Consider the following 14,516-nt stretch of genomic DNA (forward strand, 5'->3'; position numbering starts at 1 on the left):
CCTGCAACTTTGCTGAATTCATGAATCAATTCTAGCAGTTTTTTGGTGGAATCTTTTGGGTTTTCCATACAGAGTACCATGTCATCTGCGAAGAGTGAAAGTTTGACCTCCTCGTGGCCAATTTGGATGCTTTTTATATCTTTGTGTTGTCTGATTGCAGAGGCTAAGACTTCCAATACTGTGTTGAATAACAGTGGCAAGAGTGGACATCCCTGTGTTGTTCCTGACCTTAGGGGGAAAGCTGTCAGTTTTTCCCCATTGAGGATGATGTTAGCATTGGGTTGCTTTATATGGCTTTATGATCTCGAGGTATGATCCTTTTATCCCTACTTTCTTGAGGGTTTTTATCAAGAAAGGATGCTGTATTTTGTCAAATGCTTTCTCTGCATCTATTGAAAGGATCATATGGTTCTTGTCCTTTCTTTTACTGATGTGATGAATCACGTTAATTGTTTTGCGGATATTGAACCAGCCCTGCATCCCAGGTATAAATCCCACTTGGACGTGGTGAATAATTTTTTTAATGTATTGTTGGATCTGGTTGGCTAATAGCTTGTTGAGGATTTTTGCAACCATGTTCATCAGGGAAATTGATCTATATTTCTCCTTTTTAGTGGGGTCTCTGGTTTTGGAATCAAGGTAATGCTGGCTTCCTAGGAAGAGTTTGGAAGTTTTCCTTCCATTTCTATTTTTTGGAACAGTGTCAAGAGAATAGGTGTTAACTCTTCCTTAAATGTTTGGTAGAATTCCCCTGGAATGCCTTTTTGCCCTGGACTCTTCTTTTTTGGCAGAATTTTGATTATTATTTTGATTTCCTTACTGGTTATGGGCCTGTTCAAATTTTCTATTTCTTCCTGTTTCAGTTTTGGTAGTGTATATGTTTCTAGGAATTTGTCCATTTCTTCCAGATTACCCATGTTATTGGCATATAATTGCTCATAATATTCTCTTATTATTGTTTTTATTTCTGTAGTGTTGGTTGTGATCTCTCCTCTTTCATTCTTGATTTTATTCATTTGGGTCCTTTCCTTTTTCTTCTTGATCAAAGCGGCTAGTGATTTATCAATTTTGTTAATTCTTTCAAAGAACCAGCTTCTGGTTTCATTGATCTGTTCTGTTTCTTTGGTTTCGATAGGATTGATTTCTGCTCTAATCTTTATTGTTTCCTGTCTTCTGCTGGTTTGGGGTTTTATTTGCTGATCTTTTCCCAGCTCCTTAAGGTGTAAGGTTAGGTTGTGTATCTGAGACCTTTCTTCCTTCTTTAGGAAGGCCTGGATTGCTATATACTGTCCTCTTATGCCTGCCTTTGCTGCGTCCCAGAGTTTTTGGTTGTGGTGTTATCATTTTCATTGGCTGCCATATACTTTTTAATTTCCTCTTTAACTTCTTGGTAAGCCCATTTGTTCTTTAGTAGGATGTTCTTTAGTCTCCAAGTATTTGTTACCTTTCCAAATTTTTTCTTGTGGTTGATTTCAAGTTTCATAGCGTTGTGGTCTGAAAATATGCACGGTGTGATCTCGATCTTTTTGTACTTACTTAGGGATGATTTGTGTCCCATTGTATGGTCTATTCTGGAGAACGTTACAGGTGCACTGGAGAAGAATGTATATTCTGTTGCTTTAGGATGAAATGTTCTGAATATATCTGTTAAGTCCATCTGGTCCAATGTGTCATTGAAAGCCATTGTTTCCTTGTTGATTTATTGATTAGATGATGTGTCCATTGCTGTGAGTGGGGTGTTGAAGTCTCCTACTTTTATGGTATTACTATCAATTAGTTTCTTTATGTTTGTGATTAATTGATTAATATATTTGGGTGCTGCCACCTTTGGTGCATAAATGTTTACAAGTGTTAGGTCTTCTTGGTGGATAGACCCCTTGATTATGATATAATGCCCTTCTGCATCTCTTGATACAGTCTTTATTTTAAAGCCTAGATCGTCTGATATGAGTATGGCTCTTCCGGCTTTCTTTTGTTCACCATTAGCATGATAGATGGTTCTCCATCCCCTTATTTTAAATCTGAAGGTGTCTTTAGGTCTAAAGTGGGTCTCTTGTAAACAGCATATAGATGGATCTTGTTTTCTTATCCATTCTGTTACCCTATGTCTTTTGATTGGAGCATTGAGTCCATTGACATTTAGAGTGAGTACTGTAAGATATGAATTTATTGCCATTATGATGCTTGTAGAATTGGAATTTCTGGTGGTGTTTCTGGTCCTTTCTAATATTTGTTGCTTTTGGTATATATATATATATATATATATATATATATATATTCATCTTTTTTCCCCTCAGAGAGTCCCCCTTAAAATTTCTTGCTGGTTTAATGGTCACAAACTCCTTTAATTTTTGTTTGTCTGGGAAACTTTTTATCTCTCCTTCTATTTTGAATGACAGCCTTGCTGGATACAGAATTCTTGGCTGCATATTTTTCTGATTCAGCACACTGAGTATATCCTGCCACTCCCTTCTGGCCGGCCAAGTTTCTGTGGATAGGTCTGCTGCAAACCAGATCTGTCTGCCCTTGTAGGTTAGGGACTTTTTTTTCCTTGCTGCTTCATGATTCTCTCCTTGCCTGAGTATTTTGTGAATTTGACTATGATATGCCTTGTTGATGGTCAGTTTTTGTTGAATTTAATGGGTGTCCTCTGTGCTTCCTGGAGTTTGATGTCTATGTCTTTCCCCAGGTTAGGAAAGTTTTCCGCTATGATTTGCTCACATAACCTTTATACCCCTATTTCTCTGTCTTCCCTATGATTCTGGTGTTGTTCCTTTTTAATGACTCACTGATTTCTCTAATTCTTTTTTTTAAAAGGTTTTTATTTATTTTTGAAGGAAAGAGAGAGAGACAGAGCATGAGTAGGGGAGGAGCAGAGAGAGAGAGAGACACAGAATCTGAAGCAGGCTCCAGGCTCTGAGCTGTCTGCACAGAGCCCGACGTGGGGCTCGAACTCACGAACCTGAGATCATGACCTGAGCCGAAGTCGGACACTTAACCTACTGAGCCACCCAGGCACCCCATGATTTCTCTAATTCTTAAATCGTGCTCTTTTGTATTAATCTCCCTCTTTTTTTCTGATTCGTTATTCTGTATAAGTTCATCCTCTATATTGCTGATTCTCTGTTCTGCCTCATCCATCCTTGCCGCCACTGCATCCATCCATGATTACAGTTCAGTTATAGCATTTTTAATGTTATTTTGGCTATTTTTCACTTCTCTTATATCTGCAGAAAGGGATTCTAATCTATTTTCCACTCCAGCTAGTATTCTTATCATCGTGATTCTAAATTCTGGTTCAGACATCTTGCTTGTGTCTGTGTTGGTTAAATCCCTGGCTGTCGTTTCTTCGTGCTCTTTCTTTTGGAACAAATTCCATCGTTTTTTTCACTTTGAAGGGAGAAAAGGAATTAATGAGGTAGAAAAATTGAAATTAAAAAAATTAAAATTAAAAAAAAATTAAAATTAAAAACACAGACACACAAAAATCGAATAGATGATGCTAGATCCTAGGTGTGTTTTGGTGTAGTGTTGAAAGTGGTTTGACAGATTAGAGAAACAAACAAATAAACAAAAAAAAAAAAAGGAGGGGAGAAGAAAAAAAAGGAAATCGTTTGAGAATTTGATAAAGTGAATACACTAAAGTGGACTAAAATACACAAAAGTAGAGAATATAGTACAAAAAAAGTATAGAAAAATGTTTTTAATAAAAATTAAAAAGGAAGATGAACTTTTTCATTTTCCGTATTTAAGAAAAAAGAAAAGAAAGACAGAAAAAAGATAAAAAATAGAAAAAATAAAAGTAAAGACAAAAATCGTTTCAAAATTTGAAAAAGTGAATACACTGTAGTAGACTGAAATAAAATGATGGGAGTAAGATAGAATTTGAAAAAATTTACATAAGAGCAAAAAATATAGTAATAAAAATTAAATAAAAATATTTAAAAGAAATTGGAAGTAAAAATGAAGTTTTTCTGTTTCTGCATTCAAGAAAAAGAAAAGAAAGGAAAAAGAGAAGAAAAGAAAGAAAAAAAGGAAATTGTTTGAAAATTTGAAAAGGTGAGTACACTGAAGTAGACTATAATAAAAGGATGAAAGTAAAGTAGAATTTGAGAAAATTTACACAAAAGCAAAAAATATAGTAATAAAAATTAAAGAGAGATATTTTTAGTAAAAATTAAAAATAAAAATGAGTTTTTTTCTCTTTATTCAAGAAAAAGAAAAGAATTGTAAAAGAGAAAAAGGAAAAAGGGAAAAAAAAATTGAATAGATGAACCTGCTAACAGATTGAAGTAGGACTGAAATTGCTTTGTTTTCCCCTAGAGGTTGGTCAGTCTATGTAGCTCTTTGTAGTCCATAAATTAAGCCGGCGGTGAGGTTTGTGTTCTTGAAGAGTGAAGTTGGCCCAGTTAGGCAGGGCCCGGTGTAACAGCTCCGCTCTCCACTAGATGGCGCTGCTAGCCTACTGGGGTGGCTTGTTGCGGTGCTTCTTGGTACACACGCGTATGCATATATGGGAGTGGTGAAAAACGGTGCCACCCAGCCACCCAGTCTGTTCTCCCCGATCAGCAATTGCGCACCGGTCCTCTGTCTTTAGCTCTCATCGACTCTCCGCTTTTCCACTCTCCGTGACTAGTCCCCGGGCAGTACCTCTCGCCCGAGTTTTGTGTCAGGTGTGTTTATTTTACCCCGGCCCCTTACTTCCGCAGGACTGCGGCTTTGACCCACTCCGCCCGTCTAGTCTGCAGGAGGGTCTCACCGAGCAATGGCTGAATGAGTAATGGCCGAATGTCGGCTGCACCCAGGAATGCCCACTGGACCCTGCTGTTGCTGGTGCCCTGAGACTATGGCCAGTTGCCAGCCCGCCCCTAAAAAAGATCATGAGACAGTGTAGCAGCAGCATTTCAGGGACCATGGAAAATTGCAACACACATCTGGCACTGGGCTTCACCCTCAACAACCTTGCCCCAGCACCAGCAAATGTGGCTGCCTTCCGGGGTCTGCTGGGGCCAGGTGGCTTCAACAGCCTCTACCAAATGTCCTTCCAGCAGTGGAACCACTTTTCCCCGTGTGGCCTGAGAACCTCCTGGACCCCACTCTGTTCCTGGGGATTCACCTTTCCCACCAGAGCACCGCCAGGTATTGAACTGTGGAGTTGCAGCCTTTGCTCTCCCCTTGTTTACCGTCTTAATGGAATTTAAACCCTCTCCTTTCTCTTTTCTCCCTTTTTGGTTTAGTCCCTGTGGCTGTTTCCAATTTTTCACTTTCTCTCCAGCTGTTTTTGGGGAGGGGTGCTTTTACTGTATGCGCCCCCCTCCCCAGTCTCCGTCCTCTCTCCACCCGCAAAAGTGGCCCCCTTTCCACCACAGCTTCTCGCTCCCCAAGTTCACCTCTCAGTGCTGCATACCTCCTGAATTCTGTGGTTCAGGTTGTGCAGATTGTTGTGTTAATCTTCTAATCAGTTTTGTAGGTGTGTAGGATGGTTAGTGTTGGTCTGGCTGTATTTCATGGGTGCGAGACACACAAGAAGCTTCCGTGCTGTTCTGCTATCTTGGCTCCTCCCCCAAATTGTCTTTCAAGAGGTTATTCTGCCCCTGTAGGAGAATATGGATATTTTAAATAATCTTGAAATATACTGAAATGTTGCTTCATAGAGACATTGTAGTACTTTACACACCCAGAGTTTAAGACTGTGTTTATTTCATCATATCCATCCATTTCATCACATTCCAAATTAGGAAATTTAACTTAAAAGTCTTTATTAATAGAGTGAGTAAAAGTGATATTTCAATTTTGGTTCAGTTTTCACTTCACTGTTGAGTGAGCTTTGACATTTTCAAAGATATATTTTCCATTTATGGGCTTCTTCATTAGTTTTCTCTTTTGTCTTTATGTGCAACTTACCTTGTAGTATTAAGTGCAATAATGTTTTTCAAGTTCTCAGTTTGGAGTATACAGTCTTATTAATTTGTATGGATTTCATTATATCTTCTTAAAAAAATTTCATTATATCTTAAGGGTATTACCTCTGTTGAATTTTCTGGAAGTATTTCCTCCAATTCATTTTCCATTAAATTCTGTCTTTTCTAAAAAATGATTTACTCACATGCATACACAAATTTTTATGTGGTCATAACAATTGTACTTTTTAATATTATTTCATGACTTTTAAACTTTTAATAATATAAAATCTAGTATTTCAATAAGTATTTACTAGCATATTCTTTACAGAAGTTTATTTTAAATTTAATTTTTAAATGAATTTGAGATTTCACATGGAGTGAAAAGTACATTAATTTCACCCCACTAATAGTTAAACCATTGTTCCAGCACCATTCAGTAAATAAGCCTTTTTCTCCCACTATCCTGAATGCACTATTTTAGTCCTATATTAAATTCCAACATATATTCAAAGGTCACTGCCTCCCAGGACAATCTTTTCTGTTTTTAGTGTCACTAAAAACATGTATTTACCACATGGTAGGGGAAATTCTTAGTAATAACTTCAAAAAATGTTTTAAATTAATGTTAATTAATTTAAATGTTATTTTCTTGGAATATTATATATATTTTTAAAGCTTATTTATTTTGAGAGAGAGAGAGAGAGAACAGGGGAGGGACAGAGAGAGAGGGAGAAAGAGAATCCCAAGCAGGCTCTGCACAGTCAGTGCAGAGCCTGATGCGGGTTTGAGATCCCGCAAACCATGAGATCACAAACCATGAGATCACGACCTGAGATGAAGTCAGACGCTTAACCCACTGAGCCACCAAGGCGCCCCTGGAGTATTATATTAAAAAAAATACAAATTAGTTATGGGAGAACTGATGTCTTTACCCATTGATTCTTTCCATTGAGAAATCTGTGTTTTTCCTTTTTGTTATAGATATTTTGGGGATGTTTTCTATTATTATTACTTTTGTCTCTCTTTGTATTTCCTAATTGGCTTGTTACCTACGAAACCTTCTAATGACTATTGTTAAAATTTTAAGACATTTCTCAAAATAGAACTCTTTTACTTTCCAAGGCAAATTGCTTTTCAGTAATTTTTTTCCCCACATTTTTTTGGTAGAAGAATGTATTTCCTATCATTAGATAAGATTGACTGTTGTAAGTTTTTATTTTGCATCTTAAATTAAAACATTTATAAGTTTGTAAACTATAAATATAAAGAAAGAGTGATAGTCAACATCTGTGTCTAGGTCTAGACTTGAAGTAGAATGTCTTTAGAACTTTCCCTTCAGTGTACTGCTGGCTAATACTTTTCTGACCAATGTTCTCTATTATTATGATAATTTGATGTCTATTTCTAGTTATTGATTTTTAAAAAATCAGATATGGGTAAATTCAATCGCTATCTCTTTTTAGGATCTTGGATCCATAATTTAAATGGGAGGATCTCCTGCTGGCACCGTTCTTTCAGCTTTGACAGCAAACCTCCCCTGTGTCAGGCTCTGTGAGGCAGACTTTGGTTGCTCGTTTGTAAGACAGGGGTTTCTACTCCCTCTAACGTGTCCAGAGGAGACCTGAGTCTCCTTTTTCTCACTGGTTTTCCAGATCTCAGGCTTTTGTCTCTGTAGGCAAGATCTTAGGAAAAAGAGGGCCAAAGTCAGAAGGATTAAATGAAGGAAGCAAGATGAGAAAGCCAAAGGAGTGGGAGAAAGAGAGGCAGAGCAACTGGAACCAAGACCTAGGAAAACAGAGCAAGAAAACAGCCTCCTGCCCTCCCCTCCCCTTGGCCCCTGGTTACTCCCTGCTAGGAGGTCCTGGAGAGATCCTCTCCAAATGGAACTGCCTTCTGTAACTTCTTCTATTCTCTTGGCTACACCTGTCTTTTATGCCTTTGTTGCTGAGAGTACAACTTCTCCTCTCCCCTGGGGCCTGGGCTGTTGCACAAATTGGAGCCCAGAATTGCCCTAGACCTTCTTGTGTACTCCCTAGGTCCTCCATGAGGCTCTTTTTAAACTTTTTTCCTGTGTGTATCAAGGCTTGATGTCTTTTGCCATAGCCCCCAATGATCTTAGATGTATGTCAAGGCTTGGCTTAGGGAATAGAAGTACTCAGCCCCCAGTCCCATGGAAAGCACCAGTAGGTAGTCACTCAAGTCTTTTTAGGTTAACCATTTACTTTTTTTTTTTAATTTAATTTTAGGTTTTTAAAAAAAATTCCAGTTAGTTAACATACAGTGTTATATATTAATTTCAGGTGTACAATATAGTAATTCAACACCTCCATATATCACCCTGTGCTCATCATGACAATTGCACTCCTTAATCCCTATCATCTATTTAACCCATCCCCCCACTCCCTGCACTTCCCCCTCTGGTAGCCATCAGTTTGTTCTCTATAATTAAGTCTGTTTCTTGGTTTGTGTGTATGTCTCTCTTATTTTTTCCCTTTTGCTTGTCTCTTTTGTTTCTTAAATTCCACAGATTAGTGAAATCATATGGTGTTTGTCTTTCTCTGACTTATTTTGCTTGGCATAATACTCTCTAGCTCCATCCACGCTGTTGCAAATAGCAAGATTTCATTCTTTTTATGGCTGAATAATATGCCATTATATATACTTATATCTATACCTATCTGTATCTATAGATACAGATATATATCTATATCTATCTATCTATCTATCTATCTATATATATAGATCTCTCTATATAGATAGATAGATATATAGATATATACATACCACATCTTTATCCGTTCATTAATCAAAGGACATTTAGGCTGCTTCAATATCTTCATTATTGTAAGTAATGCTGCTATAAACATAAGGGCACATGTATCCCCTTGAATTAGTATTTTTGTATTCTTTGAGTAAATACCCAGTAGTGTGATTGCTGGATTGTGTGGTAGCTCTATTTTTAAATTTTGAGAAACCTCCATACTATTTTCCACAGTGGCTGCACCAGTTTGCATTCCCACCAAAAGTGCACTAGTATTCCTTTTTCTCCACATCCTCACCAACACATGTTGTTTCATCGTATTGTTGATTTTAGCCATTCTGATAGGTGAGAGGTGATATCTCATTGTAGTTTTGATTTGCATTTCGCTGGCGATTAGTGATGCTGAGCATCTTTTCATGTGTCTCTTGGCCATCTGTATGTTTTCTTCAGAAAAATGTTCATGTCTTCTGCCTATTTTTAAATTGGATTATTTGTTTTCTGAGTGTTGAGTTTTGTAAGTTCTTTATTTATTTTGGATACTAACCCTTTATCAAATATGTCATTTGGAAATCCATTTTGAATTTATTTTTGTGATTGGTATAAGAAAGTCGTCTTTTGCATTCGGCTGTCCAGTTTTCCCAAGACCATTTGTTGAAAAGACGATCTTCATCCAATTCATTCATTGGATATTCTTTCCTGCTTTGTTGGAGATTAATTGACTATATAATTGTGAGTTTATTTCTGTATTTTTCATTCTGTTCTATTGATCTATATATATCTACTTCTGTGTTATTACCATTTGTCTTGATCACTACAGCTTTGCAAAATAACTTGAAGTCCAGAATTGTGATGCCTCCAGCTTTGCTTTTCTTTTCAAGGTTGCTTTGGCTATTCAGGATCTTCTGTGGTTTCATACAAATTTTAGGATTGTTTGTTCTAGTTCTGTAAAAAATCCTGTTTGTATTTTGATAGGGATTGTGTTAAGTGTGCAGACTGCTTTGGATAGTATGGACATTTTAATAATATTTGTTCTCCCAATCCGTGAATATGGAATATCTTTCCATTTCTTTTGTGTCCTCTTCAATTTTTTTCATCAGTGTTGTATAGTTTTTAGAGTATAGGTCTTTCACGTCTTTGGTTAGGTTTTTTTCCTGGATATCTTATTATTTTGGGTGTAGTTTTAAATGGTATTGTTTTCTTAATTTCTCTTTCTCCTGCTTCATTATTGGTGTATGGAAATGTAACTGATTTCTGTACATTGGTTTTGTATCCTGAGACTTTACTGAATTTGTTAATCAGCTCTAGCCGTTTTTTTGGTGGAGTTTTTTGGGTTCTCTATGTATGGATCATGTTAATCTGCAAATAGTGTAAGTTTTACTACTTCCTTACCAGTTTGGCTGCTTTTTATTTATTTGTTGTTGTCTGATTGCTGATGTTAGGACTTTCTAGTACTATGTTGAATGAAAGTGGTAAGAGTGGACATCCTTGTTTTGTTCCTGACTTTAGAGGAAAAACTCTGTTTTTCCCCAGTAAGGATGATGTTAGCTGTGGGTTTTTTATAGATGTCCTTTATTATGTTGAGGTATGTTCCCTTTTTCTGTTGAAGGTTTTTATCATGAATAGATGTTGTACTTTGTGAAATGCTTTTTCTGAATCTAGTGAAATGTCATATGGTTCTTATTCTTTCTTTTATTGATGTGATGTACCACAATAAATGATTCGTGAATATTGGATCACCCTTGCAACCCAGGAATAAATCCCACTTGATTATGGTGAATGATTTTTTTAAAGTGTATTTTGAATTTGGTTTGTTAGCATTTTGTTGTCAAACTTTTGCATCTATGTTCAGCAGGGATATTGGCCTGTAGTTCCTCTTTTTTAAAATTTATTTTGGGAGAGAGAGAACGGGAGTGGGGCAGAGGGAGAGGGAGAGAGAGAATCCCAAGCAGGCTCCATGCTGCTGGATCAGAGCCCCATGTGAGGCTCGATCCCATGAACTGTGAGATCATGACCTGAGCTGAAACCAAGAGTCAGATGCCTAGCCGATTGAGCCACCCAGGTGCCCTTATAGTTCTCTTTTGTAGTGGAGTCTTTATCTGGTTTTGGTATCAGGGTAATGCTGGCCTCATAGAATGAATTTGGAAGTTTTCATTTCTTTTCTATTTTTTGGAATAGTTTGAGAAAAATAAGTATTAACTCTTTTTTAAATGTTTGGTAGAATTCCCCTGTGAAGACATCTGGTTCTAGACTTTTGTTTATTGGGAGTTTTTAAATTACTTACTCAATTTCTTTGCTGGTTATTGGTTTGTTCAAATTTTCTATATATTTTTTTCTGTTTCAGTTTTGGTAGTTCATATGTTTCTAAAAATTTATCCATTTCTTCAAAGTTGTCCAATTTGTTGGCATATAGTTTTTCATAATATTCTCTTGCAATTGTTTGTATTTCTGTGGTGTTGGTTGTTCTTTTCCTTTCTCATTCATGATTTTATATATTTGAGTCCTTTCCATTTTTTCTTGGTAAGTCTGGCTAATGATTTATCATTTGTATTGATGTTTTTTTCAAAGAATTATCTCCTCGTTTCATTGATATGCTCTATTGTTTTTTAGTTTCTATATCATTTATTTCTGCTCTAACCTTTATTATTTTCTTTCTTCAGCTGGTTTTGGGTTTTGTTTATTCTTTATCTAGCTCCTTTTGGTGCAATTTAGGTTGTTTATTTGAGATTTTTCTTGCTTCTTGAGGTAAGCCTGTATTGCTGTAAACTTCCCTCTTAGAACTGTTTTTGCTGCATCTGAGGTTTTGGACCATTGCGTTTTCATTTTCATTTGTTTTCATGTACTGTTTAATTTCTTCTTTGATTTCCTGCTTGACCCATTCATTGTTTAGTAGTATGTTATTTAGCCTCCATGTATTTATGGTCCTTCCGGTTTTTTTCTTGTTGATTTGTAGTTTCATAGCATTGTGCTCAGAAAATATTCATGGATTTTGATCTTCTTGTATTTGTTGAGGCTTGTTTTGTGGGCTAATATGTGATCCATTCTGGAGAATGTTCTGTATGTACTTGAGAATAATTTGTATTCTGTTGTTTTAGGATGGCATGTTCTGAATATATCTGTCAAATCTATTTGTTCCAGTGTGTCATTCAAAGCCATTGTTTCCTTGTTGATTTTCTGTTTAGATGCTCTGTCTGTTGATGTAAGTAGGGCATTAAAGTCCCCTACTATTATTATATTATTATTGATTAGTTCCTTTATATTTGTTATTAACTATTTTATATGTTTCGGTGCTTCTATGTTGGGTGCATAAATATTTACAGTGGTTATATTTGTTGGATTGTCCTCTTTTGTTATATAGTGCCCTTCTTTGTTTCTGGTTATAGTCTTTGTTTTAAAGTCTATTTTGTCCGGTATAAATATTGCTATTCCAGCTTTCTTTTGCCACCAATTTGCATGATATGTTCTGCCCACCCTTCTCACAGTTGGAGCAATTTTCAAGGATACAAATTCATGAATATAGTATTTCTCTCCATTAAGTTAGATCTTTAATTTCTCTTAGTAGTGATTTAGGGACTCAGAAATATTTTACCAAGTTTATCCCTGAGTATTTGATATATTTTGATGCAATTGTACATAATAACTGTAAATTTAGTTTTCCAATTTTTTCATAGTTAGTTTGTAGAAATGCAGAAAATCAATTTTGTATTGACTTTGTATCATGTTATCTTGCTAAATTCAATTATTAGCACAGATCTTAAGCTTTCCTACATACATCCATGTTGTTTGCAAGTGATTACATTTTACTTCTTATTTTCCAATCCCTAAGATTTTATTTTTTGTCTCATTTCAGTGGTTAACACCTGTAGTGCAATCATGAATATTCATTGATAATCCTGATTTTAGGGAGAAAGTCCTCAACTTTTTATTATTATGTATGATATTGAAGGTTTACATTAATGCCTTTTTTCCCCATGTTTGGGAAATTCCTTATTATTTCCCATATGCTGAGCATTTTTTCTATTATTATTATGAGTAAATGTTGTTTTCATATGATTTTATTTTTGTCTCTATTAAGATGATGATATGATATGTATACTTTTCACTATTTTGTTAATATGACAATTTACTTTTGAATGATAAACTACTGTGCATTCTTGGGGAAGCTCCACCTACTCATGATATAATAATCTTTTTATATATTGTTGGATAGTATTTGCTAATCATTTGTTAAGGATTTTTATATCTCTGCTCATGAGGGACTTTGGTTTGGATTTTCCTATCTTGTACTGTCTATATGATTTCGTCATCAGATTAATACTGGCCTTGTAAGATGGATTGGAAAGTGTTCCTTTTTCCTCTGTTTTCTAAAAGTTTGCATTATTATTTCTATTGTAAGGATGGTCATTGTTTCTTTCTTAAATATTTGATAGAATTTTCCAGTAAAGACTTGATCTAATGCTTACTTCACTCTATTATCACATCATCTTCCTATGCCCAGAACACTATGAAAGAAATCTATTAAAGCACTAATCTATCCGTGTCACTGCTGTGCTTAAACAAGTTCCTTGACCTCTTATTAACATGTAGTGCCATCTAGAAGAGCACTTAAGACCTGCCACAGTCTGGGGCCAACCTTCCTCTCAAATCTCATCCCTCTGCACTGCTTCATTAATATTGATCTCTTTTTAGCTTTCCATCAAGAATTCTGTACTTTATGAGTTTGGAGTTCCTTTTAGTGCTAATGAGTCATTCTGGAACATTCTGTTCCATTATTCAACTTTCCTCTCTCATGTTGCCTTATTTGTGAAGCCTTCTGTGATCCCCACAGGCATAATCAGATGCTCTCTCTCCATGGTTTTCCCATCTCTCCGTGGTGTGGCTACAGATCCTTGCATATGCCTCTCCTTTGCCTTTGGTCATGCTTTGCCTTAGTTTGATGTGTATCTTCCACCTGACCCTGTTTAAAAGGGGTTTAAAGTTTAAGAGGAACCCAGGAAATATATTTTTTGATCCAAATTATTGATTCCAATCCCTTGACTATTTTTGGATCTTCTGACAATTCCAGTCTCTTGATGTTTTTTGCAAGGTGAGGGTTCAGCGTTTCAGTCAGGCAGTCCATATTCACACTAATCTAGATTTCTAGTTCTGAGACTTTTGTTTATTTCCTGGACTGAAGTTCCTGTGTTTGTTACCAGTGCCTCTTAGACTGAACTTTGTATTGCTCTTGCTACTTGTCCTGCCTATCCCTCCTCCTCCACTAGGGTTCTGTGCTGATATTTTCTACTTCATAATACATCTCTCTACAGTTTCAGAGACATCATAGCGTCATCTATTGTAAGCTCACTGTTACCCAGCTTGACTTCTCTGTTAGAAAACTGAATGCTTCATGTTAGGGTTCATAATCCTGGCTGTACCTGAAATGACACCTGCTATGTCTTCTTTTCCCCTCCGGAACTGGATAGTACCCTTAGAGCATGGCTGTCAGAAATGGATGACCTGATTTTGCATACTGATTCTTCCTGTAAACCTTGTGCTGTTCCTTTCCAATATACCCTGTGTATACCTCTGTCTTTCTGATAAGGTTTATCATTCTGAAGACACAAAGGTCTTGCTGAGTTCTGAACCATAAATTTGAATGAGTTTGTTCTTGTTTTTTTCCTTTGGCTTCATAAAACAAATAATTTTCTCTCATAGGGAGTTTCTTCTTGGACTTGAAGAACCCATTAAAAATCATGCATGCCACCACAAGTGTTCTCTTGTGTAAGCTCTACACACTCAATTTTTCAAAACTCTCTCAATCCAAGGCAATGTCCAGATCCTTCATACTATTGAACATCCTCCACAGATTAATCTGG

General features: G+C 36.2%; 1 protein-coding gene across 4 annotated transcripts in view; it reads left to right on the forward strand.

Annotated features, from left to right (window-relative positions):
• The first annotated feature begins 4,732 nt into the window (after positions 1-4,732).
• Positions 4,733-14,516, forward strand: part of LOC128311840 (olfactory receptor 52L1-like) — a 63,344-nt gene continuing 53,560 nt past the window's right edge. For 2 of the 4 annotated variants that reach the window (XM_053203581.1, XM_053203579.1), the window contains exon 1: positions 4,733-5,139. The gene's annotated coding sequence lies outside the window, so the exon portion shown is untranslated. The remainder of the gene's footprint in view (positions 5,140-14,516) is intronic. The other 2 variants (XM_053203578.1, XM_053203580.1) reach the window with 1 other exon arrangement.

The sequence above is a fragment of the Acinonyx jubatus genome, chromosome D1 (genome assembly GCF_027475565.1).
Source record: "Acinonyx jubatus isolate Ajub_Pintada_27869175 chromosome D1, VMU_Ajub_asm_v1.0, whole genome shotgun sequence".
Taxonomy (NCBI): Eukaryota; Metazoa; Chordata; class Mammalia; order Carnivora; family Felidae; genus Acinonyx; species Acinonyx jubatus.